Below are 18,334 nucleotides of genomic sequence, written 5' to 3'. Positions count from 1 at the left end.
TTTGTTATGAATAAAGACTTCCTAAACCCTCAATATGTTATTTGTGGATAAGTGCTTAGAAATAGCAGCTTGAAAATTTCTCTCTTACCCTACCATTTAGAAACAAAAGACAAAAATTACAAAAATAAGCTAGCTTTTTATAAAGCAAAATGTAAGAATTCTAAGTATAGGTACAAAAGCACTTTTTTGTCAAGGTTTGATGCATGAAATGAAGTTAAATTTTAGTGTATGCTGCAATATCTGTTTAGTCCCAAATGAAACATGATGTACTATTATTTTTAACTGATTTATCAGTAAATCATGTTTTTTCCCTGCTTATATTTCACCTCTGAGGGCTATCTGTATAACCTTTTCTCTTACAATAAAATTCAGGAAAATTAAACATTTTCTAAAGCTTAAAGGAACATTTAAATATACAGTGACTATTGCACAATGCATATAAAAACAATATGAAGAAAAGGAATGTAAATTTATACCATAATCTTTAAAGACATACTGATCTGAAAAGTTTCCTTACCTTTAAAATAACTTCTTTATCGTATATCACACAAATAATACTTTTTTAATTTCTAAGGGACTTTGATAGATTATATATTTCATTGACATTTGTTTAAATTAAAAAAAAAAAAAAAGCTGGAAAACACTGATCTATTTACTTGTTTGACAGAAGCCAGAGACGTTACACAGAACACAGTGAAATACAAGCAGGGTTCCTTAGAACTCTCAAAATCCATCAGACATTCTTGCTCCCTGGTACCACAAATGCACTGCAGTCTTTGCAGCGCCAGTTAAAATAGCAATCCCAAAAGCATACATTTCTATATAATTACATGCCCATTGCTCATTGTGCCTTCAAATGAGTGTTGCATCAAACCTAAGTATTTTGAGGTTAAGCCCAGAGCAGTCACTTGGGATTTATCACTATAGATTGATTTTGGACATTCTTGATATTGAATGATATTGCTAAATTAAGGTTGCATAGATCTAGGTTTACAGAGGTTGAATTATTTTTTTTTTACACAGGGTCTCTCACTGTTGCCCAGACTGGAGTGCAGTGGCATGATCTTGGCCCACTGCAACCTCCTCCTCCCGGGCTCAAGTAATTCTCCCACTTTGGCCTCCCAAGTAGATGGGACTACAAGCATGCGTCACCATGTCCTGCTAATTTTTGTATTTTTTTGTAGAGACGGGGTTTTACCATGTTGTCCAAGCTGGTCTTAAACTCCTAAGCTCAAGTGATCCACCCACCTGGGCCTCTCAAAGTCCTGGGATTACAAGCATGAGCCGCCGTGCCTGGCCCAAAGGTTGAATTTTTAACAGTCAAAAAAGAAATAGCAAACCAACTTGTCTCCACTTTTCTACCAGAAGTTTGCTGTCACCCTAAAGTAAAGGGCGAAGAATGGCCAGATACTGATTTTTGTGTTCCTTTGGTTGTTTCTGTTGCCCTGAGTAGTCACTTTTGAACACTTCTGCTATCTCCAGCTGTCTCTGATGGAAGTGATATGTAAGCTTCTGATAAGATTTCATAATGTTGAAAGTCTGTAAGTAACAAAGAAGTGTTCAAAGTCCCTGGACAAGAAACATTGCTCTTTTTGTTAAATGGGCTGCCCAGATAACCAGGAAAGGGATGGAATTATATATTCAGAAAAATGTTTCAATATTAGAGCTTTAAAATTCTTGGTAAAAATTTTATGTTAGCTTGAACTAAGGTTTTACCTGACTTCCATGACATAATGAATGTCATATGGCTGAAAAAATTTCATTCTAACAGTTTCCATGTCCTTTTAAGTAACCCAAGACTCCCAAGATCTGGTGCTATAAAAATTAAATAAACAAACAGGCAAATAAATGAAAGAAGAGTTTTGATCACCATAGTATCTGCCAATGTGCCCCACCCAATTGATTGGAATTTCTGATGTGTGCTATTTCTGAAATGATGGCCAAAAGACACATTTTTCTTGGATGGTCTGCAGCAAGGCCTAGAATCCAAGTGAGTTTCCCCAGCCCATATCCTACCATGAAATTTGGAATTCAGGCCTAATGTTTACCTCTACCTCCTCCCCTCTATCAGTGCTGTCTTTCATTTAAATTCCAGAGCACTATAACCATAATTTTTCATTCCCTCAGTGTTCAGCCATTGTGCTTTTACATACATAACAGCATACAGTCCATGAGAAACTGCCAACCTTCCCCTTTCATGATCTATCAATGTTTTACCTGACAGTTAAGTCCTTGTGGCATCCTACAAAAATCTACTTAACTGATAATATCCCTGAACTGTTGTATTAATATCACCATGTCTCAACAGGCAGAGTTCTTGCTGGAGGTGCCAATCATATATCTTTTGCTTCTGTACTGGAAGCATAAATTCAAAATCTTTATGAAACTTTGCCTTAGAATCAGGTTTAATCCAGGTTAGTGTCTGACTCTACTGTATGATAAGCACTGTATGGTAAGTAAAATTTCCTATGATTTTTCCTGCTAAATAGTCTTTGTGTTTCTTTGTTTCCTAAGAACCCCCAAAGAGCCATAACCACTAAAAAAAAGTGGGCAGAAGGACCAGTCACCCTAATATTTGCCATCCTTAGGGTATTTATTCTTCAATATCTATGTCTTGAGCATAAAATTTATGTATTTAGTACTAGGAGCCACCTTAGTTAGGGGATGCCTATATTTATTTTTTCAACTCTAAAACTCATCTTTGTGATCTTTGAAGTCAGGGCTGTTATTGGAGAAAGCAATAGGACAAAATAAAAACTAAAAATTTAAACTATTTATAAATACTGTGTAATGTCTGGTAGGCTAAGTGAAGCACAGGTAATACTTATGCTACACCAGATATGAAACCACGTTTGTGGAAGAAAAAAGGGGAAGCTTTCAGAGAGCAAAAATGAACAAGAATACAGGAAAACAGAGCTAATATATGCCTTAGATCTCTACAATAGCAAAGTTAGTATCTTTACATTAGCAGGCACATGAAATTATAAAATAAATAGTGGAACACAAGCTTTATTATTTCTTTATTCTTTATTCTTTATTTCAGACTTCTATTTGTCCAGTTTCCATTTTTTTCTTCCTCCCTTTCTTCCTTTCCTTCTCTCTTTATTCTTTTTAATCTTCCTTCTTTTAATAATATAGGATTAGATAATAATGTATTGACTTTAATCACTCTAGGTCTATTCATGTTTTCCTTCTTTGCATTATAGATACCAAAATGCACTGCCTTTCTGATCACTAAATAGATTTTTTTTTTTAATGTGGAAACACAGACCACAGGACATTTAGAGTGTGTGTGTGTGTGTGTGTGTGTGTGTGTGTATACTTACAGTCATTCAAGAAGTTCAAAGTAAATGAGTTGTTCCATTCACCTAAAAGAAATGGAAAGAATAACCCATAGAAAAATTACAACAAATATATTTCTAAATTATAATAAATAAGCACAATGTGGAATGTAATTTTCATCCAAAGTTTTCAGGATAATTAATTTGTCAATTTGTTGCATTGTGCACATTTTAACCAACATGATTACCAAACAGATGAAATTCTTTACCTAGTCATTTTGGATTTACAAAGAAAAAAACAATATGTGCCTGGTGTACAATGACTAGTACATAGCTCTGGATCCCCTATGTGCACAGCCCACTTAGCTGATAGGCTGGCTGGCTGGCTGATTGAAGGTCTATCTCTCTCAGACAGACAGTGTAGCACAGTGGAAAGAGTGCTGGACTAGGAGCCAGAAGATCAGATATCAACTCCACAGTATCCATGGGAAAATCTCTCAGCCTTTATAGCTCTCCAATTTGTCATCTGTAAAATAGAATGAAACTATCTCCTGGCCTGCCCTGCTGGATTATTAGGAGAATCAGTGGAGACAATGCATGTGAAATCATTTTGTAAGTGCAAAGCTTTCATAGTATAATTTGACTTAAATAGTAATTGATATTTTCCTGCTTTAAGGCCACATTTTCAGCAACTAAGGCAATTAGCTATGTCAGTTCACTCATATCCCAAAGCTAAATTTGACATAAAAGTATTAACTTCAAAGACCCAAACCATGTGTCCTGTCCTTAGGCCTGAAAACTATTTAATGTTTTCTAAAGCTGGGGTCAGTGAGTTGGTACCTCAGGATGGTATCAGCAGCATGCTAATAATATTCAGCTTCAGTCCTGGACCAGTTTTCCTCTGACCTCAATATTGAAGTGTCTCAACTGTCATGAGTTAACAGCCTGGGAGGCTGGCTGATAAGAAAAATGCGGCAGGGTGAAAACACCTGGTGCTCAGCTACTTTAGGCAGGCTAAGTCAATGTTAGGAGTTTGGAGAGATTTTCAGCCAGGGTTCTCACTATCTTTACTTAAGTTGATTTTAGCCTTAAGGTAAGCTATAAACCTACTTTAAGGGAGACAAGGTAGACTATCAAGGTAGTCTCTTGATTCAGTTATCAAAAGGGCCAACTATGTACCTAGTCCATGAATTAATACATTCTCACTTTGTCACCTAGGTATTCAATCTGAGCAGAAGGTATTTCTCAGAAGTCCATAGCATCACTGTATGTTTTCCCCATCTTTGGGGAATAAAGGGGTACTGCTCTAATAAAACATGACTATTAGAAAGGAACCTGCCTGAACATTAGCATCTTGACAGCATTCTTATTGTCAGTGGTTAAATTGTCAGCTTTCAATTTTCAGGTATCAAAGTGAGAAGAAATGTTTCTACAAATGACCTGATTACTTTTCCCTGCCCCTGCTACTTCACAGCCACATTATATCTGGAAGCTAAGATACGGGCACAGGACTTAGGGTGTTTCCATTAACAGGTTGGTTTGCACGGCTAGATAAAGATGTCTGGGGAAGTCCAAATCTCATTTGCCATGAGGCTCCTTTGCATTTTTCCACTTGCCTTCTATATTGTATAACACAACAAAGTTAAATAGCGTAGATTCCCAGGTCAAGGGCTAGCAATAAACTAGACCAAGTCAATAAGAAATCTAGCAGTAGAGAAGCAGAAATTTTAATAGAACTCAGGGAGCAGGGGCAAGAAATCCTAGTATTTAATTAGTTAGACCTCTTTCAGGCTCCTGATATCTGTGCAGTTATCTTCATTTTATTATTATGAGTTTGGTCATGTAAAACAACAGCAGACAAAATGGTATACTGCCTCTCCCAGCAATTTTTAAAAACGTATCTGTAAACAGAATTATTACATTATTTTATCACAGCTATTTTTACAAAACAGGATAAAATTATTAGCAAATTAAGCCCTAGTAAAGTTGTAAACTGTTCAAGCACTTTCCTAATCAATAAATCAGAGTTGAACCAATCATTTCTAGGGTCTCTCCAAGCACTAATATTCTATGTACTTCAAATGGCAAAGGGATACTAACAGCTCAAATTAACTGGGACGAAATTAAAACTTAACTTTATCAACTTATTTATGGCTTTTCTCCTGAATGTTTTCTCTTCTTTTAATCTTTAATAACTGCATATATAGCAAATAAGGGTCAAGTAGATGACAACAAAAGAATAACCAATAAGCAAATAAACAGCTAGCCCTCAATATTAAAACACTGGCTATAAGCAGGAATTCACACAATTGTTTATGATCTCTACTGAAAATTCCTCCTCTATCTGTCTTTACTATAAGTGCCTTAGGCCTTAGAATATTCCAAATGAGATCCTAGATGTTGCTTGTCTTCTAACTAATAAATTTATTTAATATCTTTAACTAAGTAGTTTCGATGGTCCCTTTAATTCACAGAATAGGAAAAAGGTGGTCATTGACAATTCTGTCCTAGTACACGGTGGTGCTAGTTGGCCTCAATCCTGACATAGAAGAAATATCCTCAAAGCTGAAAATTCATTTAGAGTCTATTCCAGGTCAGTCTTTGGCATATTTTCTGAGAAGATCTATTAATGCCAACCTCAACAGAAATAAACACACGCTCATTAGGAAATGACCAAGACAATCAGTCATTTAACATAAGCCAAATAGCAAAGCCTGTCAAATCATGCATATACCAACTCAAAACTAAGTAGAAATAGCAATTCTAAAACATCATAATAGGTAATATCCCACCAAAAATTACAGAGTTCAAACATTACCAACAAGTAGAGTTAATAAGCTACAAAAATAACATACTAGAAAACTACAAATGTAATGATCTCATAACGCAAGCTTACTCCAAAAAGGCTTCAAAGTAACATATTGCAATTTAGAGCAATTCACTATGAATTATCCTTTGAATCTGACACAACTTAAGATATTCACAAAGTAACATTTCTGAACTATGTGAAAATTTTATTATTCTAAAAACAATGATAAGCTGAAAATATTAAAACATGACTAGTAATCTATTAGCTCAATTTTTAAAACACTTTCAAATATCTCCATAGATGGAGAGATTTGCGAGGTAATCAAGTAGGTATAGGATATTCTTGACAGTAAATGCTAGCAGAATTAAGCTTATTATACTAATGTTTCAATATCTAAACCAAATGCAAATTTAAATTAGCAAACTAAATTGTACTTTCATATTAAAAAGCATGTCTTTGGGGGCATATGTATGAATATTTTAGACACATCCTTACATCCGTAGTAGCATGGGATTAGAAGAGTTTTCTGGGGTCTGTCCTGATATCACAAGGGACAGGTCTAAACCAAAAGTCTGTCTCACGTAGCTTACAGATAGGGAGACTCGTGTTTTCACTTGCGCAACCGTTGCTTCTGCACAAGGCATGCTGATACTTTAACAGGGTAAGTGATGAAGAGAATGAGTCTAAGACTGGGCAGGGACAAAGCCGGGAGAAACTGACCCAGGTATAGGGCTGGTGCCCAAAGAAGTAGTCTACAATCAAATGATCACTGCAAAAGAGCACAGTGATCCTCAAGCTTGGTTGCAGCTGCCATCAGTATCAGATCCACTGAGTCTGGCAAAATGTTTCAGACACTAGATGATCCACCAAGGCAGAAAGGGCTGTCCATAGAAGCTGCTTCAGTCAAGGTCACAGAAGGAAGCATTCATCACAGTCAGGTTAGGATAATTGAAGAAGGTTTGATAAAAGGATTATTTTTAACAATGTAAGACTAGACCACAACAAAGAATGCAATACCCCAGTGCTCAGCTAGGCTGTAATCTACCCTAGGCCAGAAAGGGTGAAGAGTGGGGACAGTTCCAAGAACTTCCTCTGGAAGCAGAGGACCACCTGGAGAGGAGCTCTGACCTTCAGTGGAAAGAAGTGAGCAGCTCAAGGTAACCCCAAAAGGAGGAAGCTAGTGGTATAAATATTCCTATCTCACTCAGTCACTCCCTTGAATCTCCTGCCAGCATTCCCCATTAGCCAAACCCAGCTAGAAGCCAGAAGGCAAGGGATGATAAGTTTGCATGGGTCAGTATGGAGAGGGGAAGGGAAAACAAAGAAGAACTGGGTGGAGAGGGGTGTGGAAGGGCAAACTGAAGAAAGATGGCCCACCTGGGAGAACCATTCTATCCCAAACATGATTTCAGAAAATAAATGGGGATCTGAGGGTGAGGGTCCAACGTTCTGGAGAGGGGTACCAGCAGAGTGAAGTGATATTTTATAGCCTTACAGCCCTACTGAAAAAAAAAAATACTGGGTCAGTGAAAGACTCCATCCCAAATAGAGATGATAATGCTAAGCAGAAAACCAAGGCAGAATTCAGCTGGCACAAGCTATGCCAGTAATGTGGGAGTAAAGGAAAATCCCCAGGCATGCTGGAGGACTAGCTGCAGAGCAGAACAGCTCACCTTAGATCCGGTTCCCTGATGCCTTTGGCATCCAGTGTTCTTTCTGCCTGGGTCAGGTCTGACACAAGAAGAAATCAGGGTTGAGACTGTATTGAAGACCAGTGAGCGGTATCTGCAACTGAGAGAAAATAGGAAAGAAAGTTCCAAACAGTGCAGTAGAAGACTGCGTGATAAGGCTCTTAGTGGGAAGTCTGAATATTTGTCCCTGCCCAATCTCATGTTGAATCGTAATCCCTAATGATGGAGACGGGGCCTGGTAGAAGGTGTTTGGATCATGGGGGCAGATCACTCATAGCTTGGTGCTGTCTTCATGAGGGTGAATTATCACAAGATCTGGCTGTTTAAAAGTGTGTAGCACCTCATGCTCTCTCTCTCTCTCTCTCTTTCTTGCTCCTGCTTTCGCCATGTGATGTGCCTGCTCCCCCTTGGGCTTCTACCATGATTGTAAGCCCCCTGAGACTTTTCCAGAAGCAGATGAATGGTATGCTTCCTGTACAGCCTGCAGAACCATAAGCCAACTAAACCTCTTTTCTTATAAATGGAGATATACCTAATGCTAAATGATGAGTTAATGGGTGCAGCACACCAACATGGCACATGTATACATATGTAACAAACCTGCACGTTGTGCACATGTACCCTAAAACTTAAAGTATAATAATAATAAAATTTAAAAAATAAATAAATAAATAAATAAAAATAAAATAAATTACCCAGTCTCAGGTATTTCTTTATAGCAACACAGGAACAGCCCAATACAACATTCAAATTGGGAAACGTGAAGAGAGTTTACAAAGGTTTGGGAAGAATGTAAAGAGTGTAGGGAAACTACAAGTGATGTTTTTTCCATCCTTAATCTTGAAGCAAACAAGGGGCGGAGGCAGTTACAAAACCCAGAGCTTCAGCCTGAGAGATGGTCTGCCTGACCTTCCATTGAGGAACACAGCATGTCCTAGAGGAGGGTAAACTATGGGGAGGAAACTAAGGGGAAATAGCCCTAGACCTCATTCTTCACCCTTTTCAGATCTCCTGCAGGACTGACTCCCCCTTGACTAACCCAACCAGACACCAGAGGACCAGACTGACAGAGTCCACCCCAGTGAACCTAGTAAGCCCAAAGCAGAATGGAGAAGGGAAGGAAGGAAATGCAGTGGGACTAACCATCAATATACAGCACAGAGGGATCACATAATTTTGGCGAAAAATGAGGAGGGCCTCCTCTCTAGATACTTACTAATTACAAAAGAGAAAGTAGTAATTTTACAATATAGAAACTAGCAGATACCGACCGGCCTGGTGCGGTGGCTCATGTCTATAATCCCAGCACATTGGGAAGCCGAGGCAGGCAGATCACTTGAGCTCAGGAGTTCGAGACCAGCCTGGCCAACATGGTGAAACCCCATCTCTACTAAAAATACAAAAATTAGCCGGGTGTGGTGGCATGAGCCTGTAGTCCCAGCTACTCAGAAGGCTGAGGCAGGATAATTGCTTGAACCTGGGAGGTGGAGGCTGTAGTGAGCTGAGATCATACCACTACACTCTAGCCTGGGTGACATCAAGACTCCATCTCAAAAACAAAACAAAACAAAACTAGCAGACACCACCTCGACTAGGTGATCAAGGTTGACATCTCAGTAATAGGACAAATGGCCATGATGTGCCTCCCCATATGAAGCACTAAGAAGGACACAACATCACATCCCCAATAGTCTTGCCAATAATATATACCTGAAGCTAATCAAGAATAATCATTGGACAAACCCAAATTGAAGGACAGTCTACAAAACAATTGGCCTGTCCGCTTCAAAAATGTCAATATCATGAAAGACAAAGAAAGACTCGTGAAAGTAGGCTTAAGAGATATGACCAGAGAATGCAAGGCATGGCATGGGATATTCTTCTGCCTCAAGGACATTACATGACAAACTGGACTCCTCAATAAGATCGACAGATTAGATGATAGTATTATGTCAATGTTAATTTCACAATGGATTTTGATTATTGTGTTATTGTTATGGAATTAAAAAGCCCTTGTTTTAAAAAATAAACAATGAGGTATTTGGGGGTACAAAGACATTATGACTGCTTCTCAAATAAGTCAGGAAAATATACATAAAAAAATATAGATGCAACGTTAATATCTGGAGAATTTGGATGAAGGGCATCTTGGAGTTATTTTACTATTTTTGCAACTTTTCTTCATGTCTGAAATTATGTCAAAAAAATAAAAATTAGAATGATAAGAGCTTGAACTGGAGCAACGAGCAACAGGACTGTAGAGAAAGGGCTGTATATAAGAAATATGTGAGAGGTAAAATCGTTAATATTTAAGTAATGAATGATATGTGAAGGGTCTACAATGACTGTAAGACTTGTACCATGCAATGCAGCTGTCATTGTGGTCACACTTAGCATGAAATGCTAAATTATCTGAGTGATATTTTAATTGTATCCTGGCTAAAGAATCCAAATACCTACAAGGCTTTCTCTAGCATTCACACTGATGTGACACAGTCAATTAAATATTAGTAGATCCAAAACAGAATGCTAAATTTGTACCTTATCAATAGTGATGAGAATTTAATTCTTTCCCCCAGGAAAAGCAGGCAATCATGGATTTACCCAGCCTGAGAAGAAAGAATGCCCCTGACAAATCAGTCTCTCTTTTCCAGTCTTCCCTGAGGTGTAGAGTTAGTTAGGATCTTTCAAAGCAGCATAAAGACATTTAGGATACAAAAATAACTCAAACCTATGAGATAGTGATGATCTGGAATGGAAAGGGGAAGAGACAACATTCCAAAATCTTCTGCCCTCATGTAAAACACTCTTTTTTCCAGCACAGACTTGAAAAATCATGTCTCATAGGCTTCTATCAATCACTAATAGTTCTTATATAAGAAATTAGCACCATTTTCCTGATCCTCCTATGTGTCTTGTCCCAGGGTCCAAATTCTTGGTCTGTTCAACAAACATGTACTAAACATGAACCATTAGTATCAGCCTGAAAATCAGTGTCATATTGATGGGTAGGTATAATCCACACTTCTCTACAGAAAATAGTGGCTCAAGGGCCTTGAGATAGCATTTTTGCCATATTTCTTATGATAGTGTAGGTTTTGTGGGACTAATTGTAAACACGAATTTAAATGTTTAACACATATGAGTTAAATCTGTTTCTTTCACTCACAGCCCTAGTGAGATGTTGATTATAACTAGAAAACATAAATATGGGTGGTTCCTATTGAACAACTAGCAACTAGTGCCCAGGGAACTTAGCTGCACCCACCACCTGGGCTGAGGGAAAAAGGATAGTGAAATGAAATAGCAACTGATCGCTAATTGATATCTTTTTGATAGGCTCCAAGAAGACATCTTTACCCATAAATGTGGTCATGCTACCACTAGAAATCTCCTTTGAAATAACTACACCTACTAAATGCTCCATTAAAATGCAAACATCCTCAGCTATGCCTATACTAGACCAAGGTAAATTAGATCATTAAACATCATGAAGGATGGGACAAAGACTTTGGTGTCTGGCAATGGAAGATTTTGAAATGGAGGAGAGGGCAGACAATAGAGAAGTACAGAGTCCTGGAAAAACGAAAATCTGCCTGCTTAACAGCTTTGATTAGGGCCAGCCCTGGAACTAAGGTCATGAGTGTTTGCATGTGTTTTCTTTTACTTTGTCCAATCAAGAAATTTTCTTCCAAAGTCACAGCCTCTATCCACAAACTCAGACAAACATATTGTATCAGAAAGAGAGTTGATGAACAAGGATGCAGATACTCAAAATTTTTACAGAAATTCTTAAAGCATATGTTCCACTGACATCATCCTTTAAATGTGCAAAATAGCATCAAAATCATTAAGTAATCCAGAATATTTGCTTACCTTCCTTATTTGCTTACCTTCCTATGACCTGCCATTTCTAGCATCCTCTCCCTGCCAAAAACAGTTTTATTCTGACTACATGAAAGAACATCACTGAAGGCTGTAGCTGTTTTTGAAGCATATATTCAAGCATGGAGCTGAGCGTCTTCAATTAATTTTCAAAGAATATTTTTGTCCATGGAGATATGTTTGAGATGTCAGGACTCAAAATATTGTACCTTAAGACTCGTTTTCAAACTGAGCATACTTCTTCAATTTCTCCCATCAAACAAAATGCTCACACAGTAGACAGCTCACTGGGGCCTGTGTCTGATCACAGTCCACAGTTCAGCAGGAGGGATCTTCTAAAGCCAGTATCTAAAGGTAAACTGCATATTTTCATGAACACCACTGGATAATAGCTTACATTTAATCACTTCAAATGCTGCATTTCTTTCTCTGATAATTTCTATTTTAATTTTCATCTGCAGTAATCAAAAAAGAGGAAAGAACACAAACTTATAACTTTCTCCTAGCACTTTGTCATTGACTGGAACTACATTTCTGAACTTTTCCCACACTGTTATCCTTAAGACAGATAGAGATATAAATCTTATAAAATCCAACAAGGTCAAATTTTTTGTCAGGTAGCATATATGTAAAATTACCTAAGGCTTTCTATCTCATTTCATACAGAAGAAATGATATGGCAAATGTTGAATATCTTGCACATAGTTGATGCTCAGTAAATAGTAGTTATTATTTTCTAAGAGCAGCATTTTAAAGGTTGGCAGTTCACAAGCAGAATAGAGCATGATGATACTGAGAGCATCAATGATAACAATCAGCCTGTGTATAGTATTTTACAACGGAATGCACATTTTATGCACATTATCACACAACTCTGTGAGATAGAGGTGTTCTATGAGTTTTCTGTTGCTACTAAACAAATGACCACAAACAGTGGATTAAATAACAAATGTAATTAATTGTTATTTCTGTAAATTAGAAATCCAAGAGTTTCACCAGGCTAAAGCCATAGTGTCAACAGGGATATTTTTCTATCCAGAGGCCCTAGGGGAGAATCTGTTTCCCAGCTCATTCAGGTTACTGGTAGAATTCAGTTCCTTGCAGTTGTAGGACAAAGGTCCTCATTTTCCTGCTGGCTGTCAGCTGAGAGCCATTTCAGCATCTAGTGGCTGCAACATTCTTTGGCTCATGGCTTCATCCCCCGATCAAAGCCAGAACATTAGGAGGAATCTCTCTCATGCTTCGAATCTCTCCTACTTCATCTGTCCTAGCATATTTCTGATTCCAGCTAGGAAAAACTCTCCACCTTTAAGGGCTCATGTAATCAGATTGGGCCCACTTAATCCAGCATAATCTTTCCATCTCAAGATGCATATTTTTAATCACCTCTACAGAAGCCCTTTTATTGTGTAAAGTAATATTCACTGGTTCCAGAGATTAGAATATTGGCATCTTTTGGTGAGGAGAGTATTATTTTGTCTTCCACAGTTACCATTATTCACATTTACAGAGGGGAAAAATGAAGATCGAAGAGGATAAGGTATTTGTAAAGGACATGTAAAGAATGGACCAAAATTGTTTTGCTGTAAGCTCAAGTCAATGTTCTCCTCATAATAGATTATCTTTTTTCTGAAAGGTAACCCAGCATTTACTCTCTTGCATCTTTTCCCCTCTTTCCCACCCACACTTCCATTAGAAACATTTAAGGCTGACATATTTGAAGAATTATTTCCAGAGCTTCCTTGGAAAAGCCAAAGTTTAGTTGCATTTCTGCTGGGTTTTTTTTTTTTTTGTATTTCTTCTGAAGCTTACCATGTTGAGAATATTATTTGCCCGCAATTAGACACTTTCAGCTAAAGCTATAAGAGAAAATGTATTACCTGATGGGTTGAGTGCTAATGGAAATTTATACCATGGTAAACATCAGTTATCTCACTAAACAATTTTTCTCTAAAGATGTACTTAGCAATTTGATACTAATATGATTAATACTTATTTAAGACAAGACCCGTCACTTTGTATTTTCCAGAAAATATAGTATTTTTAGCCTTCTTTCTTGCCAATGGAATTTAAAAGCACAATTTAAATTTATTTTGATGTGATTTCAGGCAACCAGTAAGTGTTTAGTAAGTCCTTTAACAAACAGAAAATGTCATTCAGCTATTCAAGGGAATGTTATTAAATGGCAAATTGTGGCACACAGGCTGTACTCTGAAAACAATAATATTCCTGAAATTTAAGGGGACTGTTCAGATTAAAAGGAGAAGGTACTCATCAGAGAAAGGTGGACAATGAGTTCAGATTGTTCATGTACAGAGTTCATAGAAGACTCTAAAAGCCTGGCCATGGTCAAGCATATACAATAATAACAATAAAATAAACGTTTTTACTTTAAAAATCCTGAAAAATAAAAGTTATCAGTTTCTGCATTTTTAAATAAATCACACAAAGATTATCTTCCAATCAGGGAAGAAATTCAGGTCCCTCTTTTCAGTTTCTGTATACAAGTGGAGTTTAAGATGAAGGAAAAAGGAAGTAGTTTGATTTCACTTCCTCCTTTTGCCTTCTTCATCTATTCTACTTCACTTCCAGTTTTACTCCCTTGACTAACTGTTTCCCTCCCCTGTGTTCTTCCACTCACAGCAGAGAAAGTGACAGGGGCACCCTGGAAACATCTTTTTGTCTTTCATAATCTGGCCTGTGGCTACATTCTAGTCATATTTCTTGCCAGATTTCTAAAACTTCCCTAAGCTCTAGACATAAAAAACATTCATTATTCTCCCAAGAACTCACATTTTTTAAAATATGCTATTGTTGTAACTAGGAATGTTCTATACCTAGCTTCATCTACACGTAAGTGGTTAAAACCAAAATGTTAAATAACCTCTGGAATTTTTCTTTACATAAAATATTTATGGCACAATTTTTTTAATCTAATAAACTAAAGAAAATCGCACGTTTTCCATAACAATGATTTCAGGTTACTAAATAATGAAAATAAAAAATAAAAGTAATCATTTGATGCTTTGTGGCATGCAAAAGACAACTCTCTAAAACCAAGAAATAATTAGTTGATTGGAAAATAAACTGAACATATAATTATGGAACTAGGAAAAACAAAGGGTTTTTTCGAGATTTCTCCCAGTTATCTGTTTTTCTTTTTTTTTTTCTTTTTTTTTTTGAGACAGGGTCTCACTCTGTCACCCAGGCTGGAGTGCAGTGGTGTGATCATGGCTCACTGCAACCTCGACCTCCCACGCTCAGGTGATCCTCCCACCTCAGCCTCCCAAGTAACTGGGACCACAAGGTGTGTGCCACCATGCCTGTCTAATTTTTATAATTATTTTTAGAAACAGAGTCTCCCGATGTTGCCCAGACTGATCTTTAACTCTTAGGCTCAAGCGATCCTCCTTCCTTGGCCTCCCAAAGTACCAGGATTACAGGTGTGAGCCACCATGTTCGGCCCCAGTTACCTTTTTCACAGACAAAGAAAGAAAAGCACAAAAAAATTAAGTTGCCTACTCAGGGTCATAAAAGAAATCAGTGGCAGCTTCCATCCAATGCTGTTTCTACCAAATCACATTCCTTTCTTTTTCAAAAGACTAGAGAGCTTACAGTCATAGTGTTCCAAGGTAGCTATTACTTATTCAATGCCTTCCTTATTAGGAAGCTGCTATCACCCAAATCAGGCCAATATTTTCAGGGTAGAAACACCCAAATATCTCTATGCTAAAATCCTCCTCTGAGAATCCAGATGGGGAAAGTCTTGAGAGCAATTCCATCTTTTAATATAAAAGTGTCTAATAGTATATTTTGATCCTCTATATTTGTTGTAAATTCAGCTATCATATTTCCTGCTGCCAAAATAACAAAAAAAAAAAAGATTTATGTTCATAGGTTACTTCCTTCAAAGCCTTCAAAAGAGGTAGGCTGCAATGATGATCAACATAACTATTAAGTATCCTATAACACACCCTAGAGGGAAGCAATATGAAAACAAGACCTGGGATCAGGGGGTTTTGCCTAGAAGTAAAAGAAGTTAAAATGGTTGTTACTGTTAACAGTGAATAGACTATTACTTTTACTCACTTATTAGCAACTACAGTTATCTTTTTAAAAAATTAAATAATTCAGCCCATGCATAAAGACCTTGTAATATACACATAGTTGACACGTAAATGTATATGTATCTCGATGTGCTAGAATTAAGCCCAAGACTACAGGTCACTTGCTTTAGGTTCTGTCTTAAGTCAGTTGCCCTGGGAAAGAGATGCTGAGATAAAGATTTGTGTGCAGGAAAAATGCTGGGAGTGCAATATTTCTTGATGATGATTACACATGAGAACAATACATAGGAGGGAGACAGGGAAACAACATTAGTCAAAATGAGAAGTTGATGTTTTATGTAGTTACAACAAAGGCTTCAGCAGATCCCATGGGAAGCTCTGGGGCTGGGCTGGCCCTTCAGAGTTATGCCCATGAAGGCAAAGGGGCCGCACCTTTTCACCTACATCTGCCAGCCACTGGATGTGACCTACATCAAGGGAAGAGGTGCACTCTTGGATGACATTGCTATGGTTTGAATATTTATCCTCTCTAAAACTTATGTTGAAATGTAATCCATGATGTGGCAGTGTTGAGAGGTGGAGACTTTAAGAGGTGATTGGGTCATAATGGCTCTACCCTTATGAACAGATTAATGGGTTATCATGGGAGTGGGCCTGGTGACTTTATACAAAGAGGAAGAGAAACACGAGTAGCATGCTCAGCCCTCTCACTATGTGATGCCCTGCACCACTTTGGGACTCTACAGAGAGTCCCCTCCAGCTAGAAGGCCCTCATTAGATGCAGCCCCTCGACCTTGGACTTCTCAACTTCCATAGGAAATAAATTCCTTTTCTTTATAAATTACCCAGTTTCAGGTATTCTGTTATAAGCAACAGAAAACGGACTCATACAGACAAATTTCTCTGGTCAAGGGGAATTATCATATAGGAACAAACAGCAGCCAATACTCCTGTAGTAGTCCATTTTCACAGTGCTATAAAGAAATACTCGAGATTGGGTAATTTATAAAGGAAAGGGGTTTAATTGACTCCCAGTTCCACATGGCTGGGGAGGCCTCACACTTACATTCATGGCAGAAGGGGAAACAGGCAACTTCTTCACAAGGTGGCAGGAGACATAGTGAGCAAAGGGGGTAGGGCCCCTTATGAAACCATCAGATCTTGTGAGAACCCACTCGTTATCACAAGAACAGCATATGGGAAACCAACCCCATGATTCAATCACCTCCCATCAGGTCTTTCCCTCAACACCTGGGGATTACAATTCCAAATGAGATTTGGGTGGGGACACAAAGCCTAACCATATAATTCTGCCCCAACCCCTCCCAAATCTCATGTCTCTTTCACATTTCTAAACCAATCACACCTTCATAACAGTCCCCCAAAGTCTTAATTCATTCCAGCATTAACCCAAAAGTCCAAGTCCAAAGTCTCATCTGAGACAAGGCAAGTCCCTTCCACCTAGGAGCCTATAAAGTCAAAAGCAAGTTAGTTACTTCCAAGATACAATGAGGGTATAGGCATTAGGTAAATTCTCCCATTCCAAAAGGGAGAAATTGGCCAAAACAAAGGGGCTACAAGCTTCATGCAAGTCTGGAATCCAACAGGGTAATTATTAATTTAAAGCTCCAAAATGATCTCCTTTGACTCCATGTGTCACATCCAGGTCATGCTGACATAAAAGGTGAGCGTGAGCAGCTCTGCCCCTGTGGCTTTGCAGGGTACAGCTCCCCTCTTGTCTGCTGTCACAGGCTAGCATGAAGTATCTGCAGCTTTTCCAGGTGCATGGTGCAAGCTGCCAATGGATCTACCATTCTGGGGCCTGGAGGACAATGACCATTCTGGGATCAGTCTGGAGGACAATGGCCCTCCTCTCACAGATCCACTAGGCAGTACCCCAGTGAGGACTCTGCGTGGGGGCTCCAACCCCACATTTCCCTTCTGCATTGCCCTAGTAGGGGTTCTCCATGAGGGCTCCACCCCTGCAGCAGACGTCTGCTTGGAAACATCCAAGCATTTTCATACATTCTCTGAAATCTACGTGGAAGCTCCCAAACCTCAATTATTAACTTCTGTGCACTTGCAGGTCCAACACCACATGGAAGCTGCCAAGGCTTGGGGCTTGCAGCCTCTGAAGCAACAGCTCAAGTTGTACCTTGGCCCCTTCTAGCCATGGCTGGAGGTGAAGCACCTGGGACACAGGGCACCAAGTTCTGAGCCTGCACAGAGCAGGAAGGCCTTGGGACTGGCCCACAAAACCATTTCTTCCTCCTAAGCCTCTGGGCCTGTGATGGGAGGAGCTGCTACCAAGATCTCTTACATGCCCTGGAGACATTTTCCCCATTGTCTTGGCAATTAACATTTGGCTCCTCTTTGCTTATGAAAATTTCTGCACCCAGCTTGAATTTCTTCCCAGAAAAATGTGTTTTCCTTTTCTATCACATAGTCAGGCTGCAAATTTTTCAAACTTTTGTGCTCTGTTTCCCTTTTAAACATAAGTTCCAATTTCAGATCATCTCTCTCAAGTTCAAAATTCCACAGATCTCTAGGGCAGGGGCAAAATGTCTCCAGTAACTTTGCTAAAGCATAGTAAAAGTGACT

This window comes from Pongo abelii, chromosome 10, assembly GCF_028885655.2.
Source record: "Pongo abelii isolate AG06213 chromosome 10, NHGRI_mPonAbe1-v2.0_pri, whole genome shotgun sequence".
Taxonomy (NCBI): Eukaryota; Metazoa; Chordata; class Mammalia; order Primates; family Hominidae; genus Pongo; species Pongo abelii.
Note: the sequence above shows the minus strand (reverse complement) of the source record.